Here is a 15400-nt window from a genome sequence, read left to right on the forward strand (position 1 = left end):
GCAGGGTATACTTGATGAGTTAGTGCTATGCAGATATAGCTGACTCATCCAGAGCAAGTATGGGGGATTTACAGGCTCAGTTCAGCCTGCTGAAGTTTGTACCACACCATCTTGCATGATATATAGGTAAGTCCTCCCTCCCCCATGCAGTACTGCAATGATAACTGTGCCTTGAAGTCCTTTACTTGGACAGCTGATCTTTCTTTCTGCTCCAGTGTGAGCATTGCTTTTCCGTAGTTGTCTCAATAGGGTAACCATCTTCATTTTTTATACTATTAACATTTGGACTGATATATAGAATAGAATAGAATATCCTGAGTTGGAAGGGACCCTTAAGGATCATCAAGTCCAACTCTCGACACCGCACAGGTCTACCCAAAAGTTCAGACCATGTGCCTAAGTTCACAGTCCAATCTCTTCTTAAATTCAGACAGGCTCGGTGCAGTGACCACTTCCCTGGGGAGCCTGTTCCAGTGTGCAACCACCCTCTCTGTGAAGAACCCCCTCCTGACGTCCAGCCTAAATTTCCCCTGCCTCAGCTTAACCCCGTTCCCGCGGGTCCTGTCACTAGTGTTAATGGAGAAAAGGTCTCCTGCCTCTTGACAACCCCTTACGAGGAAGTTGTAGACTGCGATGAGGTCTCCCCTCAGCCTCCTCTTCTCCAGGCTGAACAGGCCCAGTGACCTCAGCCGTTCCTCGTACGTCTTCCCCTCCAGGCCTTTCACCATCTTCGTAGCCCTCCTCTGGACACTCTCCAACAGTTTCATGTCCTTTTTATACTGTGGTGCCCAGAACTGCACACAGTACTCGAGGTGAGGCCGCACCAGCGCAGAGTAGAGCGGGACAATCACCTCCCTTGACCTACTAGCGATGCCGTTCTTGATGCACCCCAGGATATGATTGGCCCTCCTGGCTGCCAGGGCACACTGCTGGCTCATATTCAACTTGCTGTCTACCACGACCCCCAGATATGTCTACCACGACCCCCAGATATCTGGAAGGCCACCTGGTTCTCACTCCAAGATCAGCATTAAGGGGTGTTTTTCCTTGGAAATATTCTTCACTGAGTTTATTAAAAACGTTGGCTACCACTAGCTATTAGTTGGGGAAGAAAGATGTACCGATACACTAATCTGAGCCATAGGAATTAATGGGAATATGAGTCCTCTGCTTAGCAGAGTTATTGTAATGGGAGCAATTTTAATCCCTCTTGAGCAAAACTGGATTTAAGCCAGTTTAACCAATACACAAAAGACTTTGTAACTAATTAGCAGGTCTTTGTAGAATCCAGACCCCAATAAATATTAATGTGATGTCCTAAAGAACAAGCATTATGTTCCCGAATCATACATTTATTAAGTCAAGATTTGACCTTTTTGGAGATTACACGGGCAAACTCCTTCACTCTCTGCAAACACAGGCAAAAATCAATCTCCTGCAAGCATACGCTAAAAAAAAAAATATCCAAATGCCACATCCTACATTTAATGGAAACATCTGATTAAAATGAATACAATAAATAAATACATACATAAATAAATGGAAACCTCCTAACCCAGCTACAATAAAAGAAATATTAACACAATACACACATCTATAAAATGCCATGCATTTCTTGCATAATGTCAACCATTACAACTATTTTGTTCCTCCCACACTAAGAGGAGAGTCTATCTATACATAATTACTGCTAAAAAGATTCTACACTGAAAGCCTGCTGCAGGTATGAAGTCAAACATGCCAGAATTAGTAAATGCTAAAATGAAATCTATCAGTAGAGCAATCATTCTCTATTATGTATGCAGTTATGGTATTTTCCTTCCAAATGAATGATCAATGGGATTTTAGCTTTTATTCTTCATGTACATCAGCACAGTGCTCTGATGCAGAAGAGCAAAAGATGGCAAAGGTGGCTGCTGTCCCCCACATGGACCAGTTGGGAAACAACCACTTGCCACCCCATGGGCCACAGATTGAAGTGCTGGCGGTGAATGGGATAATTTTGTTTGGTGTGGGGCCTCCTGGAGCTCAAACAGGTCTGCAGTGCTCAAAGAAATGATTTCAGAAAGGACAGCCATGATACTCAAATAGCAGATGGGCTACTTACAAGGAGCTGTGCAAACGAGTTGGTGGGACTTCATTTTGCCGTGTTAGCCACTTACACTGAATTCCCATTAAACTTTGGAGAATTACACTGTAGGCTAATCCAGTTCCCTCCAAAAGCCTTTTTCTACAGTCAGCTGATATAATGAATACATGGCTGGAAACATCTGGGATAAGAAGCATCCTCTTTTATCAGGCCATCATTATTTTCAAAATCACATTGATGTTACTGAAAAATATTTTTTACTCAAAAACTAAAGAGCATTGTAGTAACAGATATGCCTATTACACATCTGCAGCAATACCGCAACAGTTACTTAGCAACCAGTAAGATTTTTCTTTCCTGACAGGACAGAAAAAAAAAAAGGAAGAAATCATGTAAAGGAAGAGAAAAATTGGAAGCAAATTGAGTTGAATAAAAAAAAAAGGAAATACTGTATTAACATTCAGCACTCATAATGATCTGAGTATGTTTCTGCTGTATGAACCAGCAATTGCTGCACAGCATTAACTCAACCTACGCATTTAAAATCAAGGACCAATCTAGTTTAGATTTTCCTATCATTAAGAAGTATTATCTACCATCTTCTGACTATATTCTCTTACCTGTATCATATTACAGGCGGAAAGAGGCAGAAAAAAGACAAGTGTCACAATGACTGAAATTTCCAGAGGCAAGCACAGCTCCTTGCACTGCCCAGGGAAGGCAGCCTCACCTGGAGCAGAGTTTTGCAGGCAGCGAGAACCACCAGGAACTTGCCTGTGCCTTCTGCTGAGCTGGAAACTGGCTGTTGCGTAAGGAAGAGGAGAAGCACGTCTGTGCACCCTGCCCTAGCTGGCTGGCAGGTGTTGAAAACCGCTGGGACAGATAGACGGACAGAAACACACACACACACCCCTCCCTTGAGTGGGTCATCCTCCTTCCTCACTGCTCCCTACCACCTCAGGCAGAATTTAAAAGTTGCTTTGATTCACTTCAAACAGTGAAGATTTAATGTACATTCTGGCATGGAGCAAACTTAATGAAATTTCTATACATTAACTGATCAAATATATTTTTTTTTGGCCTGGCTTTTATGATTTAGGAAGGAACGAATCATAGTCTGAAGGAAATTACAGACTTAATTACTGAAAGTAATGGTGCTATGAATAAGCATTTAGATTCTCAGCAGGAGGTAATTACATTTATGATAGTTTTGAAAATTTAGCACTGCAGCTTTCTCTATAACACAGCAGGGTTTCATCAGATGCTATTATATATATATTACCTTCCAAGGCAATAAGAGTCTTAAGTATAAAATACCAGAGACCAACATTCCCTTTGGTACTTAATTATTACATAGTTTATGTTACATTTTAGCAAAGATATTAGCAATTAGCATTTATGGAACATTTTCTATGGAAAGTGTTCATCAAAATAGAATAGTATTTTACCTGATGCTTCCCACTGAAATACTGTTTTTCCAATAAAAACTAAAAACTCAGTGGGTTTTTGTTTTCATATTTGCTTGCAGGTAAAACCATTTCAGGACAAAATCCCTTCAAACTCTGTTTATATATATATTTCACTAAAAACACTAGAAAAAGAAATCCAACCTGTTCTTCCACAGCATTAGATGTGGTGCAGGTCTGCCACCATAACATTTTACCTTTCTATAAAACCAGTCAAACTCAATAGAAATTAAAGGATTTTTGCAAAGCATCAAAGAAAGAGAATGGGTTGTGCTCTGGGGCCTTGTTAAATTGAATTTTCAGTTAAGCATCCACCTTTGTAAAAGGCCCAACAGAAAGGCCATGGTGAGTGGTGGCCACCAGGACCACAATTGCAGCATCTCTTTACTGAAGCCTGTTTCCCCCTGATTTCTTCTATTTGGTATCCCTTACTTTTACAGCAAATGTTTTTGTTTGTTTGTTTGTTTTGCACAGTGTTTGACCTTTGTCAAGCAGGCCACTTTCTTTTTACAGCACAATTTATTGTGGCTGTCAGAGCTAGGCACACCAGTTTCAGCAGACCTGAGATGACTATGTGCTTTGTAAAGGGCATGGAGACACCATAGGGAGCAGATAAGACACTGGAGCTGCTTCTTTGCTCCAACCACTAAGTGACAGAACTGATGTGAAGGAAACCTACCCTACAGTAACTTGGCTTTCAGCATGCTGGGCAATTTCTTCAATTCAAGCACTTAGTCCTGTAGACCTCTTGACACTTGAGAGAGAGATCTTTATTACATCTGTTTCTTTATTCATATTATACCTTCACCGTCCTTCCTGTAGGATAGTCATGGGAATGTTTTATTTTAAATAATTTCTAGTATCTCTTTTTGTTACTTGCAGCTAAATTAAATTTTCTATATGATTCCTGGAAGGCCTGAAATTCAACTGTATGCAATTCAAAGAAAATGAAAATAGACAACCATGTAAATAGGTAAATGAATATAAGCATCCTGGTGTAGACCAGGTGCTCTCCCTGGGCTCATGGAGCACACAGGAGGCTTGCAGTTCCAGGCTGGAATTCTGCCAGATACGTTTAAACACAAGATTACACGTAGCTGATTTTCCTTCCCCCTTTAAAGTGAGAAGTTCATTATCTCTTCTTTCCATCTACATGCCTCACTCCAAACCTTTAATTAAGGGAAGGATACAATAATTTTTTTAACTCCCCTATTTTAGACTTGCTTCTTCACCTTCAGTGATTCATCACATTAGAGAGACTTGCTTATAGAGCAAGTAACTCAGAGAACAGCTAAATTAGCTAAACAGGCTGGCCTCTTTCATCCCATCAGGAAGGGATGAAAGTGACCATTTAAAGCATGGGACCAGACTCATAGTTACCTGTGGCCATACTGAGGTGGCTGCACCATGCTGCAGGGAATGCAAGACAAAATGTGGCTCCTCTTTGAACTGTGTGGGTGGAGGGACTGTCCATATTAACTCCTGCTTCTTGGGAAGCTTGTTGCTTGTAAACCCCACTAAGAGTGTTCAGAACAGAAATAAACAACAATAAAACAGACCAAAATAGCTTATTTGGGCCATAGGATAACACAGACCTTTAAGCCTATCACCTAGACAAACATCTGTATTCAAGCAGCAGCCAAAGCTAATTTCTAGGCATCAGAACAGTCTCATCTCCCTCAGTCAAACCAATCTATTTCTGTGCTATTTGCTTCTGAAGCCAAAAGAAAAAAAAAAAAAAAAAAAAGATAAGCAAATGATATTGCAGCCTACTAGTGTAAGTTACCAACTAAATGTAAAAAAATTTGGTAGAGCTTTGCTACCCAGGAAGTATATATATTCGAAAACAATGATGCAATTTCAGCTTCATTAAGTCAAGAAACCTGAAATTGCATGTGAATTATCACAGTGAGACATGTGTCCAAACAGCTTGATTTGGACCAAAACCCAAACAAGTAACTGAAATGGGACTATTTCCCAAAGAATCAGCAGAAGGACAACTCCTGAGCTATGTTACCTGATGTGCTGTTTAATTTCTGACCAGCACTGACTACACTTCAAACCGTAAGTCTGAAAGAACCAACTTTTCATATAGCACAAAGGCTTGCAGGTGTTCAGGCAGAGGTCTATCCACAGGACTGGCTATCTTAGGTTTTAGTTTTAAAAAAGTCTTTAGAACAAGAATCACTCTTTAGATTGACCAGGCACCAAAACAGTAGTATCAATACTGATAAAAAAAAAAAAAAAGTCCATCAAGTCCCACTTTTTAATCCTCTATTCACTCTGTGACCATGGTCAGAGTGAATAGAACTGTAGGTTGCAGTGAATGCACCAGAAACTCAAGGGTTGATTAGGCATTCCCCGCCCCCCCCCCCCGGCCTGATTGATAACTTCCTTTCTTTTCTACCGCAGTAGTTGCTTAACTACTCTTTAAATATGCATTATAAAAATGCAGAAGCTCTACCTTGCTTAGTAAATACCCATCTTTAGAGGTAATAAAGCTCTTGATAGAAAATTGTTCCTGTTACCTGTAAGTGACAGTCCCTACCTGCAAATGAAGGCTTGTTTGGAAAGGTAGCAAGGGAGCAACAGAGGATCTGGTCTTCAAAAACTCAAGTATTGAAATAAATCTGATTTTGAAACCTAACACCAGCCTTGAAAGATAAGAGATCCTCTTCAGAACTGAAAAATAAAATAAAAAAAAAAGATAAATGCTAAAAATGGTTCACAGTTTCAGTGAGGAAGACACATCTTGAGACAAGTGAGGGAGGATTCACAGGAAAGCATCATGTGGGAGATAACAATCCCTTGCTATTTTTTTTTTCCTTTAAAAGCACAGTGCTGAAAGGCTTAGTGAGTGGGCTTTGTAAACAAGTGAGTGCAAGCTGCTGGGTCAGAGAAAACATCTACCCAGGCAAAGGACCAGCATCTCTTACAGTAATCTGAACAATTGCAGAAAAAGTCCAAGAGTGAATGACACCTAAAAGCAAGCAGCACCAATGTGAACTAAGAGGTGAAGTGAGCTAAGGGGTAATGTGAACTAAGATGACAAGATCTGATCACTCTAGAAGCCACAGAAAGAACACTTATCCCCGAAAGCTGGATGGGCAAAAGCAGGCTGATCCTTCTGTGGAAGAGAGATGCAGACATAGCACAATAGCTACATGCTGACAACAGAATGGGAATGATGTTTCTATTACTATTACTCTCTGTTCATCCTATTCATTTTTCCTCCTCTACTTTTTTTTTTTTTTTTGGCTTGCCATATACCTAAACTGTAGGCTTTCTGGGGCAAGATCATCATTTCTGGTATGCATGAGCAGTAACAAGCACAGTGGTTGCCTGATTGCTGGCTTGCAATACAAAAACCCAGCAAGAAATGCTGGGGTAGATGAAGAGTTACCTATCAGCACATAAAAGACAATAATGGATGCTTGAGTCTTGCACAGAAGTGTTGCTTACCCAGCACTATACATTAAAAACAAGATTTACTATGTTAGCATTGAACATATTTTCAACTATTTATATATGTTTTGCTTAACTTAAACCACATTTCTTATCTGTTTAAGATTGATTAAATCCGAAGTATTCATCCTTTCACTTGAGAGACCGATAAAGGGTTTGTTGCTGCTAGGCTCAGATGCTTTGTTACAGGCACAAAGAAAAATCTCCCTGAAGGTGTTTTAACTGCCATCAGTGCCTGTGAAGGTGAGAACTGTGGACTGATAAGGAAGTTCTGAGCTCCAGGCATGAACATTTCTCTCAGCAAAGTTAAATTGCATGAAAAATACGTAGCCAGGGTTTCAAAGTAAAATGTCTGGAAGAGGATGCTTTTAATTGACTGTCCATTCCTCTTACTTAGCATAACAACATTTCACTGTATCTGGGACAGATACTGCATTTCTCAAAGCAAAAGTGACTCTTGGAAACTCTTTGGTGTACAGCCAGATGGGATTGTTGATGAACCCCACGGTCTTCTTGGAAAAAAGACCAGCTCCAGCAGCTACTCTTCTATTGTTGTTCTCAATTTTGCTGATAGTTAAGTTCCCTGCATTCCAGATAGCCTTTTCAGTCAGTGCAAAAAAATGTGTAACAAATTTATTTTCTTTGCAAGATTGACATTTATAAAGACTTTACAATTTAGTTTAGAGCCATTCCATTTAGTAGACTGGTGATTTAAGCCTTCCATGGCAAATGAATCATAAATGCTGAAATCTAGCTCAGCTTTGGTTTTACTGTTGTGATAGGCATCCGCACTGAACAATCTATAAATAACGTGGGAGACTATACATCATAAATATTTATTTCCCAGTTTGTTTCCCTATCCATCAGATAGACCTGTGACTGAGGCTGAAAATGTATTTGTGACTAACACTTCTAGCAGCTGCAAAATGAGCAGTGGGGACATCTCATGGGTCTTTATTAATTTAGAGGTAGTGGGAAAGTGGGACCAAGTTTCTTAAAACTGTGTCCCAGTGGCTTTCCTGACACATTTCACAACACAAGCTAGCCAGCTGTTCTCATTGCCTCTGGAGACAAAATGAAGATAGCTAGCTTTTGATATCAGTGTGACTTCTGTCTCCATCAGAGAGCCACCCCCACAAGTGAAGAGCCACTTTCAGCAGTTGCTGCCCACAAGCCCACATCCATTCTGCACTGGCAGGAAAAGCAACAGAAAGACTGCAAGAGGTAATGCTCTCTGATTTTTTTTCCATTGTTGTTGTTTAGTTCTCTGAAGTCTTAAATAACTAAGTTTTTCCAAGAAAAAGTGTATCCTTGATGGAAATGCATTCATCTACTAGGAAGGCCACAAGCCCTTGTCACTATGCAAGCAGTTGACACTGTAAAATCTTTAACTCTAGAGCCTTTGAGGGAAAAAAAGGAACAAATATTTCACTCAGTGCTCTCAGGTTCTGCTTTTTGCTGCAGAGTATTTTTAACAGCATTAATTATTGTTTGGTACTGGCACTTGAAGTGTTCTCTATGAGTCAGGCTACAAGTTAACTCACACTAAATAATAACATAAAAGCAGCCAATTAGTAGAAGTGCATCAAAGCCCTCTGTAATACAACTGGACTAGTGGCTGATATAGGACTTTTGATTTAATTACTGGGTCTAAGATGTCAAATGATTGAACAAACCAGCAAATCAATGAACCGTGCATATATAGACTATTAAAATCTGTAGTGGCAAGGGATCTTAAAGTACCAGTCAACACATTACTCTGCAGTGAGTCATTTTTGGCAAAAGTTTGCTGAGAGGTTATGAAATCTCCGATGGAGGTTTTGAGAACAAAGCCTAAGCAATCAATGCCAATGCTTACTCACCCAAACTATGCCATTTTTCTCCCCCAATGTCTAATTTAAATCTTTCTTCCTCAAATTTAAACTTGTTACCTATCCTGCTAGCCTCAGTCAACATGAAGAGCACTTTCTTCCCTCTCTTTCTGCTGCAGCCTGCTACCCAAGCATCCACAGGGGCTCTTGTTTATTCCATAGATGAGAGCACTGGAATCCAGGATTGCTGTCATTAAGGCTTGATCAGGTATTGGCCTTAAATATGACTCTAAGTTGGAAATACATGCTTAATTCTCTCCTTACTTGTAAGCAAAAACAACTCTTGCTTTGGCTAGAGCTTGTCCATCTTGCTTAAGCTAGAGCTTGGCCACTTCTGTGCACAGTCTTCACTTGCATATTGTGAGTATATTGATATTTTATTCCTTCTTCACAAACTTTTGTTTGTCCTATTTAAATTATATAATTTGGAAAAAACAAACCCCAAATTAGCAAGACAAATTTGAAATAAGACAAAAGAACACCTCATACCTGGCTTTTGAAGCTTGGGAGTATTGCTCTAACAGGAGAAAAATTACTGAGAAGTTGCTGGGGGCAGAAAATGTTTGAAAGTTTGCTGCTTGCTTTCTTTTTTAGCAGAGTCCTGAAAGTGGAGCAAATGCTGACCTCTAACTGTGATACTGCAAAGTGAAAATGAGGACATATTGACAGAAAAACGGAGCTGTGTGCACCACTGTGTGCAAGTCATATTATTACCAGTGCCCTCAGATAATTAGATATTTCAATTTAGAAACCCATAATTTAGATGAAGAGTCTAACTTCTGAAAACAAACAAATTGATCAAGAACAAACAGACAAAAAAAAGCATAGCACACAATTTAAGGTAACAGAAAGTATGGAATGGGGAAAGAGTCAGCCATGAAATTTTCAGAGATATAAAAAAGAAAAACAACTTAAATTTCACTTCTCCATGAAGTATAAGCTATTACATTTTTTAATGTTCAATCAACTGAGGAATCTCAAACTGATAGCTCAGTTGTGCCCTTAGCCCTAAGGATAGCAGGCTGAATGCACCCCCTGTGTTTCCATTACAGGACACATGACAAGAGATGCGGAGGATGATACTTGTGGCAGGGTTACAACAGCCTCCATTTCCGTGTAAACATCTCCCTATCTATGCAATCTATTAGCAGACATCACATGGGAACTAGGAGCTAAAGTGAAACTTCTGAGGTGATTTCAGGGCTGTTTCTATCAAGCAAACAGAAAACAGCATACAAATGCAGTGTGCAAAACAGACAAGCTACTGAAAGGTGCCAAAAGCATTTATAGTGAAAGAAATTGTTCTTTGTGAGGTAGGATAGAAAACTAGAGCATTTGGCAGGTGTGTAACAATAGTGGCAGACTTCCCTATGGAATTCATTCACAAAAAAAAACAAAGATTATTTTTGAAGAATAAAGAAACCCAAAAAAGCATTAACATGTCTTCAGTAAAAGGGTTTTCTCAGGGATCATACCTGAGAACGGAACTGCTGGCATACTGCCCTAACAGCCTCACAGATGCAGCCTGGCAATAGAAGTGAAGGGGAGCATCCCCCAGCTCACTGGGGCTGCCGCGGAGGCTGTGGTCTCCTCCTCCCCAGCGCTGCACCTCAGGCTAGGGGCTGGCTCCTTCCCCTGATGCAAGGCATGCACGGGCAGTGGTAGGCCTTATAAATTCTACTCTGAACAGGGGTTTTTCCTCACCAGATTCACTTCATGAAGCATTATCTAGAACACCCTATTTATTACCCTGAAGCTCGTATTCCCGGTTATATTGCATGAGCAATGCTTGAAGTCACTTGAATGGTATCCAAGGAGACAACTTTACCCAGCTAAGCTAATTGGTCATATCTTATTGCTATCTGCACTTGCTTCTAAACAGACAGTAACTGATCCCAGAGAGCCCATTACAGTTTCTTTATACAGAATATTTTATAAAGATATGCAACACATTTATTAGAGCTGGTTTTGCTACTAAAAATAATGTCGTTAAGCTTCTCTACCCCATTCACAACATATTATTTTCCACTTCTTGCTGTCAGGCTCCAGCTCACATTATGCTCCCCCTGGATCTCGTTTTCCTTTAGTGTCAGTGACCCCGATGTCACCCATGTGTCCTCCCTGCCGCATTATCCCCGTTTGCCACCAGGTGTCATCAAACCTCCCACCAGCACCGTGGCGATGCTTACTGCCGGATCTGGGAACTTTGGGTGGGGGGGAAGTGAAATCCTCATTAGCTGCCAACACATTCACACAACAGTAAGAGGGCCACATTTCGGATTTCCCCACACCATTCTCTGTTTTGCTAATGTTTGTATCAGAGCAACAAGATACAAACAGCACCCTCCAAACACGCACGCTGTGGGTGGTTAGCATCAGCTCACCTGGCAGTTAGGATTTTCTCTAAAGCCTGTCTGGACACACAGAGCTCACCAGCAAGCCTGGAAAAAGTCTTCTTTGTGTCCAGCTGTCCTGGCGTTTCAACAAGGTGTCAGAGCTCCCAGTTACACTGCATCTACAAGGTGGAAGAAGGTGTGAATTGAAGAGGCATCAGAAGGGACATATTTATTCATGTTTCACTTAAAAAGAAAACAAAACAAAAATAAAAACCCCACAACTCTGTATATGTCCTCCACCTCTACCTCCCCAAATCTTTGCATTTTCAACAAAAACTTTAAGTGCTGTTTCTATCAGTCACAATCTAATTGTCCCTTTCTGTTATTTGTCCAATTCCTCATTTCTATCCTCATTTGAGATGCAGGGGATTTTATTTTATTTTTTAAGCCATCTGGACCAGAAGCCTGAATAAATTACAGGCAGTCACCAGGGCTGTTAATCAGATCCCTGGTACAAAATCATTACCTGTCAAGAGTAGAAATAAACCTACCCTGAAATCCCACAGGGATGGTAGTACTTGCTGCGTACTTGGGGAAGAACGAACCCAGCCCAAGGTGTGCACATCATCTATCAGCAAATTACACATCGCAATAAAGAATTGTGTCACCAAAGCTTCCAGTATCTTTCCAAAAAGCAAATCAGATCCAGTATGTAAATAAATTATGTATTTCCCAGTCTGTTATTTTGTTTCAGCTCACACGAAACAAAACCTTTTCATTGATCTACATTTCCCGCAAGGCCTTCTTTTTAGATTTGTACCTTTCGAGAGAGCTGGGCTGGACTGGATGTGATCCAGTGCCTTTCAGCTCAGCTGCCTCCTGCCCAGGTCAGCACAGATTGTGTTTTCTTCCTAGATCTGAGGAAAGCACCCATGCCTCCACTTGTAGTTATTCTTCCGTTAGGTAGTTTGCAGGGTCTCTCACTTATTTAATTTCTTCAGAGGTAGAAAGAAAATAAATTAAACAAGGATAAGGAAAATTGCAACCTAGAGACCCTCTCCTTCTTTCTGTGCCTGTGATGCCCAGAACTGCTCACAGAGGAGGTAAGCACACCAGGGAAGAATGATTTTGGGTGAGTTTCCAGTATCTACAGAAGTCCAGGCAATTCTGGCTTTGTCCTGTGCAAGATTTAGATGAAAATCAGGCTTTGCAGGATTCTACAGAATGAACTTTCTGTTAAATATAACCCATAGATTTCACACAGAACTGGTTATTATTAATATCACATCTATTTGACCTAGATTCAGTAGCCTGCAAAGTGCTACATTTAACTTCTAAAGTAAAAAATAATTAAATTGAAGAATCAGTCACCAGGCAATTTTCCTATTCAGTTCATTTAAAGTCAGATTCTTGCTGCCTTAGAGAACATGAGTTATACTACTTTAAGTTTTCTTAATGGACCAAGTTCATAAGTGTTGTGAAATTAGGCATAATTGGGTACTGGCTGATGAGTCTAAATTGGCCTATAGCATACATATTGAGAGAGATGCACACATTTACATCCTCTTTGAGACTCAAGAACACAATGGGCAGGAAATGCTACCAGATGTTATGGATAGCTCAAAAGATTGTGGCTCAGTGGACACATACGTGCTTCTTTCCTACCTGGGCAAATACTCAAGGCCTGGAATTGGCAGAGGGATCATTGGGCTGCTTCCAAATGATATGTCTGCTGCTATGCAGGACCTACTATGTTAGATGTGGTCTGCAATGGGTGATGAACTTTTGCAGTCGCAGTGGTTCCATTTCAGTTGTGTTGCACCTCTCTAGGGTGCTTTCTTTAAGAAAAAAATAAATCTGGGGTGTAACAAGTGTTGTACAGGCTGCTTCAAATTTTATTCTTGTTCAGTCATCAACTCTATGTGTTATGTTTTGAATTTGTGTTGAAAACCTATAATAATCTAATTAGGAATGTTATTTCATCTTACATCTAACTAATTCTCCGGTTAGAGGTTCTCTAGGTTTGCACCCCTCCCCCCTTCTTTTTCCAAATTGCAGTAATTACATTCAGCTCAGAACATTTTCAACAGAAATTCTTAGTATCATGAAGTATAAAAAAATTCTATTTTCATCATGATATATATGTATCTCCATTGTTCAGAGACTTTAGCCCAGTGTAGTTTGGATCCAGATTAAGATATATAATTACAAAACTAAGGATTTGCATTTTTTTGTTGTTTTCTGTCTATGACTAATTAAGTATAGAAGTTTTTAACGTCTTTACAAGATGTTGTTACAAGATGTAACTTTTTATTCTATACCTTATTTTTGAAGTGTCTTGTTAAGTTCTGTGGCAAACAATTCTATTGACTTGCAACAGTAAACCGAAGTAAAAAAGTGTTTTGTTTACTTATTGTTTTAATGCTGCTAGAAAGAAGAAGATCCTTCTTATTAATTAGGAATTAATAGATAATATCACCGTCAGTAACATATGCAAGCCAAATATCATGCCTTCTTAATAGTACACAGAAATAAGCATATGAATCACACTGGTCTCCTGTTATGTCAAGATACAAATAATCTTGAGAACTGGATTTTTCTCTTTACAATACCTGCACATACTTCCCAGAGATCAGCTTCTCCATGGCTCCAGGTTTTCCACCAGAAGGAAACAGCCCCATGCAGGCTATCTGTAGAGTCACAAGTTTGGGGATAATTTCCAAAGTTCAAAAAAGCCAAACATTAAAGGTTTCCAGGAGTCATGACTCAGCTGGTTAAAGAGATTGGTTTCACCCTTCCCTCCTTGCCATTGTAAAGCCACCTCCAAAAATAATAATAATTTTAGAAAGTAATGTGATCTCCATTTGGTTCTCCTAGCTGTTCCATTTAATAACAAATAGTGGGTGAGGCTAATTTCCCATCAGCAGAGTGGCCTGGCAACTGCTTTCACAGGCTGTTTTGATTCAGTCCTAATAGAAATGCCCATGGTTTCCACTTTGCAAAGAATCACCAGCTGTTTTTAAGGCTGTGGTGTTTCTTTTCATCAGCAGACAATAATAAAAACTCCCTGTATCACAATTATGTATGAATGAGACACTCACAGAGTTGATTTTTTTTTCTTATTTTTAAATAAAATTAAAAAGAAAGTGGGTGATCTGTTGAAATGTATTGTAAGAAATGCTTGTTGGAAGCCTACAGACATATAGGCTGGCATTGAGTAAAGTCCTCTCCTTGATGGCCCACTTTATAAGATCTATCAAACAACTTTTTGGTTTAATTCTTTAATTAGATATTCTTTAAATCACAACTCAGAAGTGCATTGCAAATCACAACTGAATTCTTGATTACTCAGAATGTAAAACAAACATTGGCGATGTGAGAACACACCTTCACAAGCACATTTTCCTCACATGTATGAGTGCATTGTACCTCCTCACAACTCACAAACCACACCAGTGCCGTGAGAGCTCCCTTTCCTGCTGTGTCCCACCTGCTCACTCTCCTTTTTAGAATGAACTCTGGTTGCCTCTTGGCTGGGGGAAGGAGGTAGGAGGCCTAGATGCAAGAAGGGTATTTCTGCCCCAGGGAAGGAGCAAGTCATAGACTCAGGTGCTCCAAAGGATCAACTTTTCCAGATAGGAAAGGGGATTACTGTAGCCTTGTCTTGGTGGCAGACAGGCAACAGGAGGCAGACATTTTGTCCCTCTTACATCATCCAAACCCCTACCATTTTCTTTGCCCTGTTTGAGAGGTAGGCTGTTCAACCATGTCAGCCCTCTGAGCAGCTCCAGTGAAGTCAGGCAGTGAAGACCCATTTTTCACTTAGCCTCTGCAGAAGATGTTAAAGAAGATTTTAAAATTCGAATTGCTTGTGAAAACCTGATCTGGCACAGTTGAAACCAAGAATTAGCTTTGAATGAAGCTGCCACCTGCCTTCCTGAGAAGATTATATATCCCAAAAAGGAAGGGTTTGCAGGCATCACTGGATCTCTAAAGCAAGCATCAGATCTGGCAGAAAACGTGCTTAACGCAGTCAAGGCTGACAGAGCTTAGATGAAATGAGAAGGGTCATGGCTGTATTGTCCCCTGTTCTTAGGTGCTCTTATGTGCTAAAACTGACATCACAAAATCTCCTGCCAGTTTTAATCTCCATGAAGTAGGGGTGGTTCTTTA

The 15400-nt window shown here is 40.1% G+C and overlaps 1 long non-coding RNA gene across 1 annotated transcript; it reads right to left on the bottom strand.

Moving 5' to 3' along the window:
- Positions 1–5970: 5970 nt before the first annotated feature.
- LOC118169518 lies at positions 5971–14182 on the bottom strand. The gene is made up of 4 exons (XR_004752175.1): positions 13840–14182; positions 12878–13065; positions 11276–11406; positions 5971–6237 (listed from the first exon to the last, which is right to left on the bottom strand). It is a non-coding gene; the product is annotated as an uncharacterized LOC118169518 (long non-coding RNA).
- Between the last annotated feature and the right edge of the window lie 1218 nt (positions 14183–15400).

This window comes from Oxyura jamaicensis, chromosome 7 (genome assembly GCF_011077185.1).
Source record: "Oxyura jamaicensis isolate SHBP4307 breed ruddy duck chromosome 7, BPBGC_Ojam_1.0, whole genome shotgun sequence".
NCBI lineage: Eukaryota > Metazoa > Chordata > Aves > Anseriformes > Anatidae > Oxyura > Oxyura jamaicensis.